General features: G+C 47.0%; 1 long non-coding RNA gene across 1 annotated transcript; it reads right to left on the reverse strand.

The window, feature by feature from the left end:
* Window positions 1-1,450: 1,450 nt before the first annotated feature.
* LOC130541030 (uncharacterized) lies at window positions 1,451-5,268 on the reverse strand. Its single transcript, XR_008955073.1, has 3 exons — window positions 4,978-5,268; window positions 4,240-4,349; window positions 1,451-1,592 (listed from the first exon to the last, which is right to left on the reverse strand). It is a non-coding gene; the product is annotated as an uncharacterized LOC130541030 (long non-coding RNA).
* Window positions 5,269-8,009: the final 2,741 nt, after the last annotated feature.

Below are 8,009 nucleotides of genomic sequence, written 5' to 3' on the forward strand. Positions count from 1 at the left end.
TGCTGTGAAGACACTAACACCATGTGAAGATGGAGGCGAAGACTGGAGGGAAACATCAAGCCTAGAGATGCCATGGGTCGCTGGGATCTGCTAGGACAGATCTAGAGGTCTGCAGGAGGGGCTCTGTGTGGGGCTATGATTTAGGACACATCAGGGCACAGATGATATTAATATATTATTTTTTAATTTAAAATTTTTTTTGAGACAGAGTTACGCTGTGTCACCCAGGCTAGAGTGCAGTGGCACGATCTCGGCTCACTGCAACCTCCGCCTCCTGGGTTCAAGCGATTCGCCTGCCTCAGCCTCCCAAGTAGCTGGGATTACAAGCACATACCACCACGCTCAGCTAATTTTTTGTATTTTTAGTAGAGATGTGGCTTCACCATATTGGCCAGCTGGTCTTGAACTCCTGGCCTCAAGTGATCCACCCTCCTCAGCCTCCCAAAGTGTTGGGATTACAGGCATGAGCCACTGCACCCAGCCTGACATTAATATTTAAAGTCATAGATTAGATAATATCACCAAAGCAGTGAAAGTAGATGAAGAGGAGAGGAGGACCAAGGACTGAGCCCTGGGGCCCCAGACTGAACAGGTGGGAAGTTAAGGGGTAGCCAAGGAAGGGTACAGAGAAGAAGCTGCTGGTGAGGTGGGAGGAGCACCAGGCAAAGGCATGTGGAGAAAGTGTTTCCAGAAGAAGAACATGATCAATTGTATCTATTGCTGCTTTAGGGGCCAGTAAGATGAAAACAGAGGAGTCACCATCGGGTGAGCAGCCTGGAGGTCATTGGGGATTTCGGCCAAGTCAGTTTTTGAGGGGTGGTAGGGGATTAAGCCTGATCGGAGTGGGCTCAAGAGAGAATGGAGGCTAAGGCAGGCAGATCACTTGAGTCCAGGAGTTTGAGACCAGCATGGATGACATGGTGAAACCCCATCTCTACAGAAAATACAAAAATTAGCAGGTATGGTGGTGCGTGTCTGTGCTCCCAGCTACTCAGGATGCTGAGGTAGGAGGATCACTTGAGCCCAGGAGTTGGAGGTTGCAGTGAGCCGAGATTGTGTCACTGCACTCCAGCCTGGACAACAGAGTGAGACCCTGTCTCAAAATAATAAAAAAGAGAGAAAATGGAAGATTCTTCCTCTTCTTTTTCTTCTTCCTCTTATCCTCTTCTCCCCTCTCCTCTCCCTTTCTCCTTTCCCTTTCCTTCCCCTCTCTTGGAGGTGCCAGAATTACCAGGGACTGAGGAGGCAGCAGGACCAAGAAGGCAGCAGCCTGGCTGGAGACCATGGATATAGGGGGGCCATGGTCATGGTCATCATGGTTGGGGTATTGTTTGCATATAGGAGGCTGAGCAAACATTGAGGGTAATGGGAGCCAGCTCTCCCTCCCCATCTAATCAGTACCCCATTCCTGCCAATTGCCCCTCCATAATCTTGTGATCCTCACGCGGTGTGCCTCTGCACACATATTTACTGCAGTTCTATTCATTCATTGATTTAACAAATAGTTTTGAGCCTGCTACTGGCTGCTGGATGGAGATCTTAGGATATAGCAGTGAACAACACACAGTCCCTGCCATCATGGGACTCACATCCTAGAGAAAAAGATAGACATTAATCCAAGAATCACACAAAGAAATGTCAAATTTCAACGATAAGTGCCTTACAGAAGAGGTCCCTTGGGCTTTTAGCACATAATAATGGGAGTTTGACTTGCATTGACCTGAGAAGATAACTTTTGAGTGGAGACCTAGTGGTGGAGGTGGTAGGAGATAACTAGGCAAAGAGACAGAGAGAGTGGTCTAGGCAGGGGACATAGGTGGCCAAGGTCTACTGGGTGTGGGAGGTTGGGGGTTCAGGGCACATGTGAGCAGGGCAAGGAGGAGTGGTGAAGATGAGGCCATGTGTTGGGTGCAGTGGTTCACGTCTGTGCTCCCAGCTACTTGGGAGGCCAAGACAGGAGGATTGTGTGAGGCCAGGAGTTTGAGACCAGCCTGGGCAACACAGCGAGACCCTGTCTCTACAAAAATAAATCAATAAATAAGGCCAAAGGATGAGCAGAGCCCAGAACATGCAGGACCTCGTAGGCCATGTTAAGGAGTTTAGTTTCTTTCTAAGAGCACTAGGAAGCCAGCATAGGGGTTTAACCAGGTGCAACATGATCTGGTTTGTATTCTTTAAACATTTTTTTAAAACTGACACATAGTAATTGTGCATATTTATGGAGCATTAGTGATGTTTTGATACATATAATGTATAGCAATCAGATCAGAGTAATTAGCATATCTGTCATCTCAAATATTTATCATTTCTTTGTGTTGGGAACATTCAATATCCTTCTTGCAGTTATTTGAAACTAATATATTATTGTTAACCCTAGTCATCCTACACTGGTATAGAACACTAGAACTTGTTCTTGGTATCTAGCTGTAATTTTGTATCCTTTAACAAAACTCTCCCTATCCCCACCCCCTTAACCCTGCCCAGCCTCTGCTAGCCTGTGTTCTACTTTTTACTTATATGAGATTAGCATTTTTTAGCTTTCACATATGAGTGATAACACACGGTGTTTAATTTTCTGTTTCTGGCTTATTTCACTTAACATAATGTTTGTATTCTTAAAAGATTATTTGGCTGATGTCTGGAAAATGGATTGTAAGAGTGCGAGAGTGGAAGCGGGGAGACCACAGAGGCGGTTTTTGTCTTGTAGGAGAGAGAGGATGGTAGCTGGACTAGGGCATCGGACATGGTGGTAGAGAGGAAGGAGGAGACAGAAGTGCTGGGATGAATGGGATGAATGGTATCTTGACTGGTGGGGAGGGTGTGTTGAGGAGTCAGGCTTTGGACTTAGTAGGAGGGTGGGTAGTGGGGCTGATCCCCAAGAGCCCAGAAAACAGGGAGAGCAACAGGCTTTGAGGGCTGATGGGGCATTTGGTTTGAGACTTGCTGCAAAATGTCCACAAGGAACATTTGAGCAAGCTGTTGGTTGTGCAGATCAGAGTTCAGACTAAGGCAGTGACTTCAGCCTCAACTTATCAGCGACAAGCATTTGAACAAGCCTAACTTTTACTTATCTCAATGTGCAGATGAGAATGAACTGTCCAGGAGAAATGATCTCAGGCTGGATCAATCAGAGAAGGTGTCATGGAGGAGGTGGGACTGGAGCTGGGTCTTGAATGATGGGTAGGATTTAAGGAAGGGAAGGGAGGGTGTACCAGGCAGCATGAACAAAGGTACTGAGGTGAGAATAAGCATGGGGCATGCCGAGGGTCACAGAAAATGATGAACAGCCCATTTTGGGTGATGGCCACTTCTGTGGAGGCAGGGAAGAAGGAATGAGGTCCAGGAGGGGAGATCAGGAGCCCTCAGAGTTCCTCATAATGTTTTAGTGCTTAAGCTGTGTGCTGGGCAGATAAGCATTTGTTATGTGATTAACTCTATTTTCTTGTTCTTAGATACAGTCTGTCACCCAGGCAGACTCATTGCAACCTTTCCCTTCCAGGCTCAAGCGATCCTCCCACCTCAGTGTCCTGAGTAGCTGGTACTACAGATGCATGCCACCACGCCTGGCTAATTAAAAAAATTTTTTTTGTGCAGATGAGGTCTCACTATGTTGCCCAGGCTGCTCTCAAACTCCTGGACTCCCTTCTCCTTCAGCCCCCGAAAGTGCTGGGATTACAGGCATGAGCCACTGTGGCTGGCCTGATTGACTTTCTCTCTCTCTATATATATTTTTTGTTTGTTTGTTTGTTTGTTTTGTTTTGTTTTTGTGATGGTCTATCGCCCAGGCTGGAGTGCAGTGACATGATCTTGGCTCACTGCAACCTCCGCCTCCTGGGTTCAAATGCTTCTCCTGCCTCAGCCTCCTGAGTAGCTGGGATTACAGGCGTGCACCACCATGCCCGGCTAATTTTGCATTTTTAGTAGAGACGGGGTTTCACCATGTTGGTCAGGCTGGTCTCGAACTCCTGACCTTGTGATCCACCCACCTTGGCATCCCAAAGTGTTGAAATTACAGGCGAGAGCCACCGCACCCAGCTGATTGACTATATTTTGTATGGTTAAGATCATTTTTTATAATTCGTGGTCTAGAGGGGCGAATAGAGGGGAGAGTAGAGAGGGGTCTCTTAGGCTTGAGTTTACATTGCAGCTTCCTAATGGTGTGACTGTGGGCCTATGGATAAGGGACTTCATGCATTTGAACCTCTTTTCATCTGTAAAATGGGCATGAAGAACTCTTACCTCATCATCTCTCCTTCCCTCTCTCCTTCCCTTTCTTCCTTCTTCCCTCCCTCTCTTTCACTTCCTTCCTTCTGATAAATATTTACTAAGTGTCTACAGTGTGGAAGGCCCTGCACAAGGTCCGAGAGATATGCTCCCTTATGGTACTTACAGTCTTTAGAGAGAGACATGAATCAAACAAATACATGAATGCACCACTGCAGACAGTGATAAGAGCTATGAAGACAACAAACAAGAGCTTCCGTGGTGAAGAATAAAAAGATACTGAGACAGGGTGGCCAGGGAAGGTATTTCAGAGGAGATGTGAAGGAGTTTGCCTTGGAGGGGGTGAAGAGAGAGGGGAATGTGTCGGTCAGAGGGCACAGCATGAGCAAAGGTCCTGAGGTGGGAAGCACACAGGGAGCTTTGAATGTTGGTGTTAGCAGTCCAGCCAGAGAGGGGCAGGCAAGGGGGAGAGAGGCATGGCAGGAGAGGTTGGGAAGACATGTGCATTCAGGAACATGGGCTTGCAGAGCACGTAGCACGGTGCTTGGTGTGCGTGCTCAGGAAATGCTGGTGGCCTTTCTTCCCACCCCTTCTTGGGGGCCATGGCTAGGGTGACAAATGGACTTCTGAGGGCAGAAAGGGGGCTTGGAGGCCTGGGAAGCCTCTAAAGAGCACCTATGGTAGCTATGACGATGAATCCAACTCCTTACTTCCTCCCCAGCATGCCCCCAATTGTATGTTCCCACTCTTTACCATGTTATTTTGCAGTGCCCTCCCATTGCGACTTGAGTGGACGTTGCTCAGCCATGGGACTTGCTCTGGCCAATGGGATGAGAGCAGAGGTGCATCAAGCAGGGGCTTGATAAGCACTTCCGTGGTTGGGCTTGCCTGCTTGTGCCTCAGCTACTGCCACAAGAACATGCCCAGCCTAGCCTGCTGGTCCTGGGAGGAGGAGGGGGCAGAGCTGAGCTACCCCAGCCAAGCCAACCCAGCTGACCCACAGACTTACAAGTTAATTAAATGCTGCTTGTTGTTTACCACGGGGATTTTTCTGGCTGTTCTGTGTGTAGCACTCAGTTCTTTGCTCCAGTGGGGTCCCTGGATCTGGGTCTTTTCTGCCTTCACCCAAGCCCAGGAATACTAGAAGAGAGATGGTTGGGCCAAGCCCAGGATTCTAACCTTGGACCTGCTGAAGCCTCACTTTAGGCACCAGGAAAGCCCTTCTCCATATGGGGTCTCAGTTTTACCATCCACTTAATGAAACATCTGGCCCTGATTGCCAAAGCCTTCATAGGGACTAAGAGCTCAGGTTGTCCAAATATGACTATGTCCCTCCCTTACTTAAAACACTCAGTGGCTCTCCATAGCTTTCGGAGAGAAGTCGAAGCTCCCTAGGCTGGCATTCAAGGCTCTGCATGGCTTTCCTCCTGTCCACACTTGCAGTACAGCTCCTACCACTCACTCTTTGCTTCAGCCATGCCTTATTGGCTCCAGTCTTATCATGCTGTGCCTGTTCATGCCTCCGAGTCTTTGCACCTGCTATTCCCTCTGTTTGCAAAGCCTGCCACTGCATTTCTCTGCTTTGTGAATTCCTATGCATGGGCTGTGGCTTGTTTTTAACTAACTTTCATTTCCTAACATTCACTGAGCTCTTACACTATGCCGGGCACCTTGCTAAGCTCTGTGTTCTAGTTTAGTTTTCCTGGCAACTCTATGAGGTAGGTATTATTATCATCTCTTTTAAATATGAATAAATAGAAAAGTAAACTGACTGATATAAGTCACAGCTAGTAACTGGTGAAGCTAGGATACAAATTCAGGCATCAATACAGATTCGAACCTAGGTCTCTCTGTTTCCAGAGCCTATGTCCTGTGGAGTCACCTCTCCATGATACTTCTTGCAGAATTCTCATGCAAGTGCATGAACTATATTCATTCAACTCACAGATATTTTCTTGAGTGCCAGGCACTGTGCCAACCTCTTCATGAGCAATGACTTCCTTAATCCTCATACCAGCCCTAGGAGATGATGATTCTTACCAATCCCATTTTGCAGATGAGAACAACCGAGGCCCAGAGAGGTAAAGAGACTGGTCTAAGGCCGTGAAACCAGTAAGTGGTGAAGTTGGGACACATACCCAGGCAATCACATAGATGCCCAGACCCAAACTAGACCTCCTGGCCACAGTGACTTTCAATTTGCCATAAACTTCAAGATCCAGTTTGGGCACCAACTCCAGGATGCTGAATGGCTAATTCATGGCTCTGGGGAGCCAGAGGATTCATGGCTCTGGCCTGTCCAGCCTCCCTCCCCACCCCCAAGGACTTCAGAGCTGACAACCCAAGATGCAGTATGGTTTGGACAGAAGTCAGATGCTTCACAACACTGTTGGGCATCCCCCATCTCCCCAGTTTTCAGCCCGATGCACTGACCCCAGCCCCCACCCTTCCCCTTGGGCCTCAGGCTCTGAATCCAAACAAACACAAAAAGCCAAATGACTTTCACTCTGTCCCTTCCAATTCAGTGATTTTGGAGGAGAATAAATACCGAAGCCACTGGCATGAATAGAAATTAATATAAAACTGTGCTAACTGCACAGCTATGTTTTTTAAAAAGAAAAAAATTCTCAATTTAAAATCTCTACACAAATAGACTCTTCTAAGGTCAAATGAAAGATAAATGCCTCAGGAAAGCAAAGAAGTCATCATTTAGGTTGAATTTTTTCTCTCTCTCTTTCATTTCCTCTCTCTTTCATTCTGTCCCCTACCAATATTTCTTTCTATCCCTGTCTTTGCCTCTCTTATCTGCCACTCGCTCTTCCTGTCTGCATGTTTGTATGTGTCAATCTGTCACTTTTATTTAAGTGGCAGAATTGCAACTGCAGGTGAGTAGTATGACCTTGGTCAAGTCGTTTCCCAGCTCTGTGCTTCTGTTTTCCTATCTTTACATAGGAAGTACAATTACTTTTTGCAGAGGGGTATGAAGCAAAGCAGGACCTCATAAAGTAAAATGATGCTTCTAACCAGAGCTGGGAAGTCTCACCCACCCTCTAGGTTTGGGCCTGGAAGATGGAAAAGATTAGGAGCAGGCACCATCTGGTCACCAAGTTATGCCAATGAACCAATGGAGTGAATGGCCTTCTGACCTTGGCCTCTTTACTGTCCGCCTGATTCAAACTAAAGTTGTCTTAAGAAAATGATTCTGGTTTGAAAAAAGGAGAAGCTGAGAAACATGTAAGGCCAGAGAAGTAGAAACCATTTTAAAGGTGAGATAAGAGCCACCTTGAATGGGAAAACAACCATATGATGAATTTAAATCAAAGCCAGAGGGATTGTGATTAGTAGAAGGAAGATCTCCTTGACAACTGAGGGGGAATAAAACACTGGGGAAAACCTACCGGAATGGGAGGTGCCAGGCTGTGATCTTTTTAGGGCAGAGATCACATCTTTCTTGGTTACCATTATCTCCACAGGGCACAATAGAGGGTCTGGGTCCATAAGTATTAGTTGAGTGGCTGACTAAATGAGTGAGGGTTTCTATTCCTGGAACCCCCTAAGACAAGACTAGATACCATTTCCCCAGAACACAGAGCCTTGCTCACCAATGAGCAATACAGTATTGCTCACCAACCACTGAATGAATGTTGAATATGTGAGTTTGCTAGCGGCAAGTATTGCGTGTCCAGTATTGCTGCTACAGCACACGCATCTCTTGAGGACTGAGTGGATATTGAAGGGGAGGGGTCATCTCCAGGGTGGAGCAGGAATCGGGGGTGGGGAGGATT

Source organism: Pan paniscus, chromosome 21, assembly GCF_029289425.2.
Source record: "Pan paniscus chromosome 21, NHGRI_mPanPan1-v2.0_pri, whole genome shotgun sequence".
In the NCBI taxonomy this organism is placed as follows: domain Eukaryota; kingdom Metazoa; phylum Chordata; class Mammalia; order Primates; family Hominidae; genus Pan; species Pan paniscus.